We start from the raw sequence: 14497 nt of genomic DNA, 5'->3' as shown, positions 1-14497 counted from the left end.
TTATTTGTAGAGATTTTTCTTTCTCCCTTCTGAAGTATGCAGATTAACTGCTAGAGACAGCTGCCTGTGAACATGGATAGAAAACACAGCTCATAGAATTCTGTTTCAATTTTTTTGGTCAAATTGATTGGACTAGATCCAAAAGGCACTTTTTTCCAGTGTAGCCTGTTCACAGAAAATGAAATCTTATGTAAAATTAATCTAAAATAGTATACTTTTGTTTTAAAATATATGTATAGTTAGTGTGGTAGGACTTGTAGACAGCTTATAAAACAGTTTAGTCTCAAGTAGTTTATTGGCCGTTTGGGCAGTTATTCCATCTTTCAACTTTCTGGTTTAAAAGCCCACGTTTGCACTTGTTTCCTGCCTTTCCTGTAACTAATCTAGTCCAGGTACATGTTTGCTGTATACAGGACTGCTTGTAAGCTTCTGAGCCCCCACAAGCCTTTCTTTGTTGGAGGGAAGCCTTTTAGCTTATCAGTGGGAATGGTAAGTACTAAGTAGCCTTTCTACCACAAGAGGGGTGGTTTTTGGCCCAGAAATTGTAGTTTATTGACCATTTGTGCAGTTTTTCCATATATTTCTACTCTCTAGTTTAAAAGCCCACGTTTGTGCTTGATGTTCTTCGTCTTCCCTTGCTGCAGTCCTGACAATTGGGTATAGTCCGCGTCCCAGTCGGCCCGAATACCAGAGTATAAGGCTGACGTCGGTCATGGCGCCTTAGACTGACGTCAGTACGTCAGGGTACTAATGCGCATGACCGACGTCATTTCCTCAGTCTTTTTTGCCGCATGGTCCGATGCAGAAGCAATTTTGCGAGTGCAGGTTGGCGTTCTGAGATTTTCCGAAACCGGAGTTTCAGACCGAATACAGAGTTGGCTAAGTAACCCCGTTGGGGAACATTTTGGTTTTTTCTTGCCTCAGTATTTAACCGGATGTCAGAAAAAGTGAATAACTGTATTTCTTGTGGGAAGCAGATACCGCATAGGGATTATCATACATTGTGTATACCTTGTTTAGGGCCTGAGCACGACGTTGTTGGTTGCCGCTCTTGTGCTAGATTTAACAAGCGCACTATTAAGAGGAGGCTTGATTGTGCTAGGTTAGTGTTTGGGAAGCGTTGCAATTATACTATGCCGCCGGATGCTCCGACGCCTGCTTCATCTAAGAAGCGCAAGGACAAAACAGTGAAGTCTAGGGGTGAGGAACCGGCAGTCCCGGTCGTCGGTCCTTTAGAAGGCTCAGGGGAGCCAGAGGTTTTGCCAGGAGTCTCTATGGAGTCTCAGGCAGATACTTTACTGTTACAGGATGTGCCCTCTCAGGAGGTAGGCCAGGCTGAGGGGGCTTCTCAGGTAACTGTTCTTCCCTCTCTTCCCAAGGTAGTTAGGGCCTCTCCTTCTGTTGCCAGAGCTTCTTTTAGAGGAAGGCCAAGTTCAGCTTCTGTAGGGGCTTCTCCTAGCATTTCGGCTCTGTGCCTAAGAAACATATGCTTAAAATGGCAGAAGATTTGATTACTTTGATTAGAGGTTCTATGCCCCCACCTGATAAGAGGCCTAGGGTGGAACAGGAGTTTGATAGTTTTGAACAGTGTTCACAGGCTTCAGAGTCTTCTGTGGAAGACTTGCAAGAGTTTCCTACTTATTCTGATTCTGATGTGGATGATTCCACTCCTTCAGCTTCTCCTCCTGAGGATTTTTCATTTTCAGAGACTCTTCACTCCATGAGGGAGCACTTTAAATGGGAAGGCCAAGATTACTCTGACTCCAGAAAAGGGCTTAGGGAATCCTGGTTTTGGCCCCAGCATAGGCCCTCAGCTAATCCTCCTGAGTGGAATGTGGTGGGGGATGTTTTGCAGAGGCTTCTCTGAACCCTGATTCCTTGCCTCCTGCTCCTGTTAAGCCTGATAGGTATTATAGGGTGCCCAAGCTCATAAGTATTTGTTTAAGAGTCCCAGGGCGGACCCAGAAACTGTTTCTCAGGGGCCTAAAGGTGTTAAAGCTTCTGTGGTTAAAATTCCTGTACCCTCTGATAAAGAGGCAAGGGCTTTGGATAGGTGGGGTAAGAAAGTATATACTTCTTCCACTCTAGCCATGAGGGCGTTGAATTGTCAATTTCATATGCTGAAATATCAGAATTATCTCCTTTCACAATTGAAATCTAAGGTGGATGCTTTGGCGGAAGGTATTGAGTGTAAAGAATTGCTGGATTTGGTTCATGTGTCTGAACAAGTGGGTAAGCATTCTTTGCAGTGTGGTTTTGATGCTGTTCAGGCCTCCTCGAGGGTGGCTGCTACTAGTTCTGTTCTTCGCAGACATGCATGGTTGAAGGATCAGAATTTAGCTGAGCATGTTAAGACCAGGATTTTGGATGCTCCTTTACAGTCTGATGTGTTGTTTGGTGCGCCTGTGGAAGCAGTTTTAAAGAAAATGGAGGACAAAGCTAAGTCTATGCAGACTGTTAAAGATTTTTGCAGGTGCAGCCTCCAAGTTTAGTAGAAATTGGCCTGCTAAGGGGTGGACATATCCTGCTTATGGTTCCCAGTCTAGGGGTAGGTCTAGACGTGGTAGGGGCAGGGCTCAAGGTTCGTTTAGGCCTAGATCAGACAGTTCACCTGCTCAGATTTCTGGTGAGGGCAGGGGTCAGTCCTTTCGTAAGCAGAACCAATGACCTGCCTTTTCAGCTGCCAGTGGACTCTCGTCTGGCAGCTCCTTTGGGAGGAAGATTGTCTCTTTTCAAAGAAAATTGGGATTTAATCACTCAAGACAGATGGGTGCTGGATATCATTCATCACGGTACAGATTTTATTTCCACACAATGCCCCTTTCAAAGGCATGCCAGATGTTCCTCCTCCACAAAGAAAAGAGGCTCACAAGCAAGTTTCTCAGTTACTCCAGATAGGGGCTATTCAGCCAGTCCCTGTGTCAGAAAGGGGCTTCGGATTTTATTCTCGCCTGTTCCTAGTACCAAAGAAGGGGAACACATGGAGACCAATTTTGGATTTATCTATCCTCAACACTTATCTGGACATTCCCAAGTTCAAGATGTTGACGTTACAGCAACTGTTACCTCTGCTGGGCAAGGATCACTGGATGGTAACTTTGGATCTCAAGGAAGCTTACCTTCATGTGCCCATAAGGCTAAGTTGCAGAAAGTATCTGCGGTTTCAACTGGAGATTTTCATTATCAGTTCTCTGCATTGCCCTTTGGCTTATCTACTGCGCCCAGAGTATTCACAAAGGTTCTGGCTCCAGTGATAGCTTACTTCAGGCTTCAAGGCATTCAAATTTATCCTTACTTGGACGACTGCCTGATTCTGGCTCAAGAAAAGGAACACCTTCTACTGCATCTGGAATATGTCATAGCAGTGCTAAGATGCCTAGGGTATTCTGTGAACGAAATAAAGTCCAGTCTAGTACCCTCTCAAGACATGTGCTTTCTGGGTGTGAGACTGAATACAGCAGCCCAGATGGCCTTTTTAACCCCGGACAAACAAAAGAGTCTGTCACTTTACTTCCATCAACTATCTCATCAGTCCGTGCTGACTGCAAGGACAGTCCTTCAAGCATTAGGGTTCATGGCATCTTGTATTCTGGTGCTTCCCAATGCCAAACTGCATATGAGGAAGCTGCAATGGTATCTCAAAATGTATGGACACAGCACTGCCAAGATTTGGACACTGTCATTCAAATAATACCTTGCCTTCAAAAGGAATTCTTGTGGTGGGCTCAGGAATGTCACCTAAACAAGGGACTCTCTGTGACCCGGCCAGAGGCGAGTCAGATTTTAACGACAGATGCCTCGGACACTGCTTGGGGAGCTCATCTAAATGGAAAGTGGATACAAGACAAGTGGCCTGCCAGACTACAGCATCTACATATCAACATGAAGGAGATGTTAGCAGTCCAGTTTGCATTGATGGCGTTCAAGGAGTTACTTCTTCCAGGGCAGGTGTTGATTCTGACAGACAACACAACTGTCATGTGGTACATCAACAAGCAAGGGGGAACACATTCTTATCCTCTATGCAGGCAAGCAATGATTTTATGGGAGACTGCGTTAAGCCTGCAACTGACTCTTCAGGCAAGGTTTCTGCCAGGAGCACAGAACTCCTAGCAGATGTATTAAGCAGACAAATCATGGATCCCCACGAGTGGAAACTGGATCTTCATGTATTTCAGAAATTGACAGTGTCATGGGGAACTCCAGACATAGATCTGTTCGCTTCTCCACTAAACCACCAGCTGCCAAAGTATTGCACAAAGGGGTTTCATCACACAGCTTGGAAAGTGGATGCTCTGTCTTTCAGTTGGAAAAACCTTCATGTCTATGCCTTTCCACCTCTACCTCTTCTTCCAAAGGTATTACTAAAGGTCAGACAGGACAGGCCAAGGATGATTTTGATAGCTCCAGATTGGCCTCGGCAACACTGGTACCCACTTCTAAGGAGTCTTGTAAAGAAGCCTCCATGGCCTTTACCTCTGATTTCTCATCTGTTATCTCAGAAGGACGGTCATCTGCTCAATGTCAAGCTTCAATCTCTTCATCTCACAGCTTGGCATATTCTGTGTTGAAGCATGGTAGGTCTCAGCTTCCTCAACAAGTTTTAAATGTGATTATGGAAGCTAGAAGGCCTAGTACTAGGAGAGTGTACGAGAAAAATGGAAGAGATTTTTATTTTGGAGTACAGCAAAGAATTTGGAGATTTCAGAGCCTAATTTGAGTGTGGCTCTTCAATATCTTACTGAATTATTGGACAAAGGTTTGTCTTTCTCTTCCATAAAGATTCATGCTGCAGCAATTTCAGCTCACTATGATTGTGACCCACCTTTGTTTTCGCATCCTTTGTTCAAGCAGTTTCTTAGAGGGGCAAAGAATATAAGACCCCCACGTAGAGCTCCTACTCCTGCTTGGGATCTCAATTTTGTGTTGGAAAAACTTACTCTACAACCTTTTGAGCCTGCAGCTACTGCTGAATTGAAATATTTGTCATGGAAGACTGTTTTTCTGTTGGCTATTACTTCTGCAAGAAGGGTGTCTGAGTTGCAGGCCCTTATGGCAGTAGAGCCCTTTTTGATTTTCCATAAGGACAGGGTATCATTACGCACTAATCCTTCCTTTATGCCTAAGGTGGTTTCTAGTGTGGCTTTAAACCAAACTATTCATTTGCCTACGTTTTTGCAGATCCTCAAAATAAAGGGGAAAAGATTTTGCACACTTTAGATGTACACAGGCAATTGCGTTATTATTTGAGCAGGACTAAAGATTTTAGGCAGTCTCAGCAGTTACTTGTTTCTTTTGCTTTAGGTTCACAGGGCAAGCCTGTGTCAAAACAAACTATTTCTAGGTGGATTGGCTTTTGCATTGCATTTTGTTATTCCCATCATGGCAAAGAGGTTCCAGCTGGGATTAGGCCTCATTCCACTAGGGCTACTGCCACTTCAACAGCATTTCTAAGGGGGTGGCAACTAAGGATATTCTGGAAGCAGCTACTTGGAGTTCAGTGCATACTTTCTCTAGGCATTATCACCTGCCTATATACTCTAAGACTAGAGCTGGTTTTGCCACAGCTGTTTTACAAGGCATGTTGTCAGCTCCTGCTACTTTATAATTTGCCAGCCTCCCTTACCTCTGCTTTGGGATTCTACCCAATTGTCAGGACTGCAGCAAGGGAAGACGAAGAACATAGTACAGTTTTGTACCTACCATAAATGTAGATGTTCGAGGATTCCTTGCTGCAGTCCAATTTACCCTCCCTCCTTCCCTCTGTGTTTCAGGGTGGTTGTGTAGGTGAGTTTACATGCTTATATTTTTGTATATATTACTGTATATATTGTACATGTTTTTTGATGCAGGTTGTTTTTGGGACTTGTCTTTTTGGGTCTTCTGACATCTGGGGCAAGAAAAGACTGAGGAAATGACGTCGGTCATGCGCATTAGTACCCTGACGTACTGACGTCAGTCTAAGGCGCCATGACCGACGTCAGCCTTATACTCTGGTATTCGGGCCGACTGGGACGCGGACTATACCCAATTGTCAGGACTGCAGCAAGGGAATCCTCGAACATCTACATTTATGGTAGGTACAAAACTGTACTTTTCCCGCCTTTTCTGTAACTAGTCTAGTCCAGAAACAGATTTGCTATATCCATGACTGTTAAGATTCTGAGCCCCCCAAGGCTTTCTGTGTTGGAGGAAAGCATTAAAGCTCATCAGTGGGGAGTGGTAAGCACTAGGTAGCCTATCTACCACAGGAGGAGTCGTTTCTGGCCAGGAATTTGTAGCTTATTGGCTGTTAAGGCAGTTTTTCCATCTCTTTCAACTTTCTGGTTTAAAAGTCCACATCTGCACTTGTTTTCCCATCTTTCCTGTAACTAATCTAGTCCAGATACAGATTTGCTGTATCCAGGACTGTTTGTAAGCTTCTGAGCGGTGCCAAAGTCTGCTATTCAATTTTTCCCTTGGATCTGCCAGTTCTCTCCTCTTCTGCACTTTTACTAGCTTATTAGTTTAGCACTTAACCAGACTTCTTGTAGCAATTATTGTAGCAGACAAAAGTGCTACCAGCACTAAACGTTCTACATGGAAACTGCTCTAGTATTTATTAATGCCCACCTTTCCAGGCATGTGTGAAGGTCAATTCCTTGTGCTGCCTCCTATTAACCTGGTGAACTTGGGCATCCTGAGGCAATGTAGCAGCTGCCTCATGTACACGGACAACCCCCTCCTCTTACCTCCCAACACTCAGACTTCTGAGAGATGCACTTATATATCCAAATTAGAAACCATGCACTCTCCAGCCAAGACTCGAATAGCTGTTCGAGGAGAAGGTCAACACTTGCACCACACCATATGGAACACAGCCCCCCAGAGCACACACCAGCACTGCCTTCACATAAAAACACAAACCACACACCCACCTTTGCAGAGGCTCTCAATAAAAGTCTACCCAAACAGAGACCTCCAAGGCAGAAACGCACCCGACCACCACAACAAATGTAATCACGAGACACACAACTCTCCTAAACAGTGTGCCACTCAACCAAAGCCCCTAAGGCAAAACCGCATGCCCAACGCAGTAGTCTTAGATTACTCTATATTGAGGTACACTGATGTCCCACTCATTAGGTTGAATAAGGAAAAAGTAACAGTCAGCTGCCTGTCAGACGCCAGAGTCCGCCGTATAACGTATGCAGTCAGGTCCCTTAACAAGTAGAAATATGACTGTCATTGTACATGTGAGTGAGAATGACCCGAGACGTACCTCCATGAACTACATGAAAAGAGACATGGAGGAGCTCTTATGTAACCCAGGCGGGTATGACCCTAGCCCTGAGCAGCATCCTACCATCACCCAGAATGATACCACAGTACAAGCAGAAAATGATTGATTTCAACAATTGGCTGTTTCTGGTGTCATTCTAAGGGGATCCAGTATCTGTCTGCTTGGGATGACATGATTGACAGACCTCGATGCTTTGCTAGAGATGGTCTGTATCTGTCACCTCTGGACTTCCAGATACTGGCCAAGGCTCTTGCCAACCCCAAGAGTGTCTTTCTTAGGCGGTGTTTTAAAGACCAAATTACCACCATAACAGCTACAAACAAATGCAATCTGAGAGTCATGCTGCTCAATGCTAGAAGTCTAAATCTCAAAATGCACTTGCTCGAAGCACCCCTTAAAATGGAGAACATCGACATTTGTCCTGTAACAGAGACCTGGTTCAAGGCAGCAGAAAGCACTCCTGCACTACCAGGCTATAACTCATTCCACACCTTTCGGTCCCAGAACTTGGATCAAAGCTCCAAAGGTTGTGGTGTTTCCATATTAATAAAGGATGCGCACACCTTTAGAATGGTAGCCCAACATAATGCATCTGAGATACTTCAGGTGCAGCTAACATTGAGTAACACCGATTCAGATCGTAGCCTGCTATAGGTCCCCAACCATAACCCAAGACTAGCACTCCATGATGTTCATAGTGTTTCACTGTTGCAATCATGACTGTAGGGTTCTCCCTTGCCGGCAGGCAGCCCTCGGTCGGCCAGAATCCCAAAGTCTGGGTCCGGCGCCGGCTGTTCAACCATGCTCCCTGACGTCAGAGCGCCAGGAGTACAAAGCTGACAGCCGACGCCATCTTCTCCAGTCTTTCTTGCAGTGCGGTGATAGCAGTTCGCAAGTGCCGGTCGGCTGACTCCTGACGAACTTTCCTGATATACTTCGGTCAGAAGATTTTCTTCTCCACTCACAGCTAAGTACCCCGTTGGGGAAACTTTTTTCTTGCTCCACTCCGATGTCAGAAAATGTTAATAATTGTATTTCATGTGGGAAGCAAATACCTCATAAGGATTTTCATTCTTACTGTACTCCTTGCGTGGGCCCTGACCACGACATAGCTAGTTGTTGGTTTTGTGCTAGATTCAATCAACATACTGTTAAGCGAAGGTACGATTTTGCTTTTCATTACTTCGGTAGGTGCTTTAACTACAAAATGTCGGATACAGTCCCGGCTACCGGAGTTCACAAGCGTCGCAAGGATGAAGACAGGCCTCCGAGGTCCAAATCTGATAGCGCACAAGCGGAGCCAGCTTCAGGTTCGGCCGTAGTCAGTGAGGCACTTTTGCAGCCCCTGTCTGCCATTTCAGAACAGACGGCCGAAACGGACTCTCATGAGGAGCCAACCAGGCCTTTAAATATTTCTGTTGCAGGACCTTCGGACAATGCTCCTTCGGATGGGTCTGGAGCCACTGTGCAGGTACCGGCTTCCGAAGGGGTTTTCAGGCCTACTCAGCTACTAATAAAGGCAAAGCCAAAGACAAAGGCAAAGACTCCTTCAAAATAAAAGACTTCAACACAGGCCTGTTCTGAACCGGCTCCTAAGTCACAGAAATAGTTACTCAAGATGGCGGAGAATTTAATTACTATGATTAGAGGTTCTCATCCCCCTCCAGACAAAAGGCCAAGGCAGGACGTTTCTTATGATTCCTCTGATCAGGCTTCTGTTTCCTCAGTTTCTTCTTCTGATCAGGAATATTCTTTCCCTCATTAGGATTCTGATGCTGAAGAATCCATTCCTTCTGCTTCTTTCCCTGAGGATTTCTCTTTTGGGGAAACTTTGCATGAAATGAGGGAACATTTCCATTGGGAAGGACAGGAGTTTTCGGAATCCAAGAAAAGACTGAGGGAATTTCTTCTTCTTCCCCAACATAGACCCCTGGCTATTCCTCCTGTTTTGGATATTGTGGATGATGCCTTTTCGGAGGCTAACTTAACCCCTGACTCTTTTCCTCCTGCTCCTGTTAAGTCTGATAGATATTACAGCGTTCCTGATTCCCATCAGTTTTTATACATGAGCCCTTCTGCTGACCCTGAAACCATTTCTCAGGGTCCCAAGGGAGTTAAGGCCGCTTCTGCCAAAAATCCCATTCCTACTGAAAAGGATTCTCGATCCTTAGAAAGATGGGGCAAAAAGGTGTACACTTCTGCTACTCTGTCCATTGGGGCTTTAAACTGTCAGTTTCATATGTTTAAATACCAGCAATTTCTATTGTTTGTCTTAAAACAGAAGCTTACTTCCATTTCTGCCTGTGCAGAGGATAAGGAATTACATGACTTATTGCACGCCACTGAACAAGTTGGGAAGCATGGTTTACACTGTGGATTTGATGCCTTGGAGGCTTCTTGTAGGGCTGCGGCCTCTGGCACAGTCATTAGAAGGCATGCATGGCTAAAGGAACAAAATTTGCCTGAACAAATAAAGGCTAAATTATTGGATGCTCCTGTTCAGCATAATGTTTTGTTTGGATCTAAAGCTGAAGAGGTAATTAAAAAGATGGAGGATAAGGCGAAATCCATGCAAACAGTTAAAGATTTCTTACAAGTACAGCCTCCTAGATTTAGCAGGAATTGGCCTTGTAAAAATTGGTCCTTTCCCCCTTCTGACAGGCCTCAGAGGGGTAGATATAGACGTTCCAGTGGGAGGCCTCAAACGCAAGCTGCTTATAGATCAAGACAGTGGACTGCTTCCACCCCTAGGGGAGGAGAGGACAGGTCACAATCTCAAAGGAAACAAACTCAATGACTCCCTCTGCTGGGCTACAGGAACTTCTTGCCTGGAAGCCCCTCTCGGAGGAAAACTTTCTTTTTTATCAAAATTGGACTCAACCCAACACAAATGGGTTTTGGATGTGGTTTTAAGAGGTTACAAATTTCATTTTCATACCTTGCCAAGGCCAAGCGGATGGCCAGACCTTCCAAAGCATCAGTGGACGGAGGCCTTAAACCAGGTGGAAGCTCTTTTGGCTATGAATGCCATAGAACTGGTTCCTCTTTCAGAGATGGGAAAATGTTTTTATTCAAGGCTTTTTCTAGTCCCAAGGAAGCAAAACTCATGGAGACCCTTTCTGGATCTGTCTGCCTTGAACACCTTTCTAGAGATTCCAAAATTCAAGATGCTTACTCTACAGCGGCTACTTCCAATGCTGTCCAAAAATGCATGGATGGTAACTTTGGATTTAAAGGAGGCATATTTCCCATCAGGCAGGATCGCAGAAAATACCTCAGGTTCAAAGCCGGATCGAGGCACTTTCAATTCTCTGCGCTGCCCTTTGGATTATCTACTGCGCCCAGGGTCTTCACCAAATGCCTGGCTCCAGTAGTAGCTTACTGCAGACTCAAGGGAATTCAAATTTACCCTTATCTGGACGATTGTCTAATTCAGGCAGACAGCAAGGATGTCTTACTCCAGCATCTAGAATTTGTACAGAACCTCCAAGTTCCTGGGATTCTCTGTAAACATAAAGTCAAATTTGACACCATCACAACAGATAACTTTTCTGGGTACGCTTCTAAACACCACAACCCAGATGGCATTTCTGACATCCGAAAAACAGTTGCAGCTGGCTTCAACTTTCAGAACCTTGGCAACTTTAACTCATCTGTCTGCAAGGAAATTCCTGTAGGCTTTGGGTTACATGGCCTCCTGCATCCTTCTCGTACAATATGCAAGACTGCACATGAGGAAAATACAGTGGTACCTAAAAAGTGTATGGTCTCAGCATTGCCACAGTTTAGACATACTGATCTCCGTCCTTCCTTGCCTTCAAAAGGAATTTCTTTGGTGGTCCAGGGCATGTGCTCTGAACAAAGGGAAGCCCTTCTGTCTGCCTCCTGCCTCTCAGATTCTAACCACGGACGCCTCGGATTATGTTTGGGCAGCCCATTTCTGGGCAATTGTTTGCAGGGCCTTTGGACAAAGGATCAGAAGCACCTACATATCAATTTAAAGGAAATGTTAGCCCTTCAGAAAGCTCTGTTGGCCTTTAGGAATCTCTTACAACCAGGACAACTGTTAATACGGACAGACAACACCACAGTTGTGGTACATAAACAAGCAAGGGGGATCTCATTCCTACCCCCTTTGCAGACTAGCCATGGATCTATGGAACACAGCTCTAGCTTGCAGTCTGGATCTTCAAGCTCAGTTCCTACCAGGGAAACAAAATTTCCTGGCAGACAGTCTGAGCAGAAATCTTTCGGATCCACACGAGTGGATGCTGGACACCAAGATATTCAGGATGATAACAGCAGTCTGGGGATGTCCTCACATAGACCTCTTTGCATCCCATCTAAATCATCAACTACAGACTTTTTGTACCAGGACTTTCCACAGAGAAGCTTGGAAAGTGGACGCTCTGTCATTCAGTTGGAGGAACCTCTCGGGATATGCCTTTCCACCTCTTCCTCTTCTTCCACGGGTTTTATTGAAGATAAAAAAGGACAAGCCCAAAAGAATTATCTTGCTGGCTCCAAATTGGCCTCGGCAGTTTTGGTATCCAACTCTAAAAAAAACTATGCATGGACCCCCCTTGGGTTTTACCTGTGTCTCCGAACCTTCTGTCCCAACATCAGGGTCAGGTTCTACACTCATGTCAGAACTCTCAGCTTTGCAGCCTGGTTAATCCAGGGCCTTTGATTTCTTCTTTACTACCCAAGCAGGTTATGGATCTCATTTTAGAAGCCAGACGTCCTAGCACTAGAAAATCTTATGCAGGAAAATGGAAAAGATTTTGTTCCTGGATGCAGGCTCAGGATTCTGATCCTCTTCTTCCTAACATTACTTTAATTTCTTTACTTGACAGATCTCTTCCGTAAGGGTCTTTCTTTCTCTTCCATTAAGATACATGCCTCTGCTATTTCTGCTCATTATAATATGGACCCTCCCATCTTTTCCCACCAGCTGATGCGACAGTTTCTCAGAGGAGCTAAGAACTAAAGACCTCCTAGATCTCCTCCTATTCCTGCATGGGATCTCATCTATGTTTTGGAAAAACTAACCTTGCCTCCTTTTGAGCCTGCTGCCTCTTCTGACATCAAGATTTTATCTTGGAAGACAGCCATCCTGTTAGCCCTAACCTCTGCCAGGAGAGTTTCAGAGTTACAAGCTCTTATGGCTGTGGAACCTTGTATTATTTTTCATCAAGATAGGGTATCTTTGAGGACTAATCCTACCTTCATGCCTAAGGTGGTTTCCAAGGTGGCTTTAAATCAAACTATACACTTGCCAACCTTTTTCCCCACTCCTCAAAATAAAGGGGAAAGGATCTTACATTCCTTGGATGTACACAGACAGCTATGTTTTTACCTGAACAGAACCAAGGACATCAGAAAATCAGATCAATTGTTTGTTTCTTATGCTTCAAGTTCTCAAGGTAAAGCCATTTCAAAACAGACCATTTTAAATGGATTGCGCATGGAATTAGATTGTTGTTCTCACCATGGAAAGCAAATCCCAGGGTGTATACGGACTCATTCCACCAGAGCTGCTGCCACTTCTGCGGCCTTCCTCAGGGGAGTTCCTACCAAGGACATTTTGGAAGCTGCAACTTGGAGTTCAGTGCATACATTTCCTAAGCACTACAATCTACCTCTCTACTCTAAGTCTAGGGCAGGCTTTGCCTCTGCAGTTTTGCAGGGCCTTTTAGCCGCCCCTTCCTCTTTATGACCACCTCCCTTTCTTTCAGCTTTGGGATTCTACCCTACAGTCATGACTGCAACAGTGAAACATGATGAACATAGTACAGTTGTGTACACCTACCATAAATGTAGATGTTCGAGTGTCTTCACTGTTGCAGTCTGGGTTTCCCTCCCTCCTGTCCCCTCTTATTTTTACTTTTGTGTATTTCCTTTTTTCACCATTCTTCTGAGGTGTATTTGCAAAAGTTATGGGACCTTTTTTATTTTGGGACTCCTGACATCTGGTGCAAGAAAAACTGGAGAAGATGGCATCGGCTGTCAGCTTTGTACTCCTGGCGCTCTTGACGTCAGGGAGCATGGTTGAACAGCTGACGCCGGACCCAGACTTTGGGATTCTGGCCGACCGAGGGCTGCCTGCCGGCAGGGGAGAACCCTGCAGTCATGACTGCAACCGTGAAGACACTCTAACATCTGCATTTATGGTAGGTGTATACGACTGTATTTTCCTAAGCACTCTGGAGAATATTAGGGTGCAGCCTAACACTGTCATACTGGATGACTTCAACTACCCCTCCATTAACTGGGGAAACTGCTCATGTACCAATACACTTGCCCAATGCTTTCTGGAATTCATTATTAATTCCAATGCTCTGGACCAGCTTGTTCTTACCCCCACTAGAGGTAGCAACAACCTTGACCTGGTCATTACCTATATGGGTGACTGTTGTTCTACACCAATAGCCAACTCCTCCCTGGTTGGATCCGACCACAAGCTAATCTCCTTGGAAATCCTCATCCCCCCCCCCCCCTACAAAGGTAAGCATCATGAAAAACTTCTCCGAAGCTGACTTTGGTCTCCTAAAAACAGAGGTAGCTAACTTCACGGCACTCATGCAAATGGAGGATAGTTGCATGACCGCCGAATCATACACCAGTGCACTGTAAGAACACGTACACAAATGCATGGATCTCGCCATACCCAATAGAACCAAGACGCTTTCCTCAAAAAAGGAAACCAGTCTGGTGGTCCCCTGCCATAAGCAAACTACAACAGGAGGAGAAAACTGATGCAGAATTAAGCAAAGTCCCAAGATTGGAAAAACTCCCTTATCAGCCTCAACAAAAGGTTCAGATCCCTCATTAAATCCTCTAAAGCTAGCTTATAGGTTCATAGGTTCATACTAGGCTATCTGCCCTACGGCAATTATAAGCCTAGCCCGATTTTGTTTGGCTTATGCCACCCCTTGATTTGAGTATACTGTGCCCTTTTTAAGGTTTAGTTTGCTGTGCCTCTGTCTAATAGTGACACGGAAGTAATCCCCGGGACAAACCTACAATCCCCCATCCACTCATCAAGATTCTTCTTGAAGAGATTCAGTGAGGTGCTCTGCCTAACATGAATTGGAATTCTGTTCCAGAGTGAAGGGAGCCTCTGGGTTATGAATCTATCCCTCCAGCAAGTTCTATTTATTTCAGAGCTGAGGTTCAAGTCCCTCGAGCGTGTGGCTCTAAGGGATTTAGATT

At 45.0% G+C, this 14497-nt stretch overlaps 1 protein-coding gene across 5 annotated transcripts in view; it reads left to right on the top strand.

Annotated features, from left to right (window-relative positions):
- The window catches only part of LOC122809699 (zinc finger CCCH domain-containing protein 13-like), a 1891555-nt gene that overhangs the window by 124090 nt on the left and 1752968 nt on the right, over positions 1-14497 (top strand). The gene's annotated exons all lie outside the window — the stretch shown is intronic.

Source organism: Protopterus annectens, chromosome 1.part1 (genome assembly GCF_019279795.1).
Source record: "Protopterus annectens isolate FY-2018-M chromosome 1.part1, PAN1.0, whole genome shotgun sequence".
Taxonomy (NCBI): domain Eukaryota; kingdom Metazoa; phylum Chordata; order Ceratodontiformes; family Protopteridae; genus Protopterus; species Protopterus annectens.
This window is presented reverse-complemented; position numbering and strand designations above follow the sequence as displayed.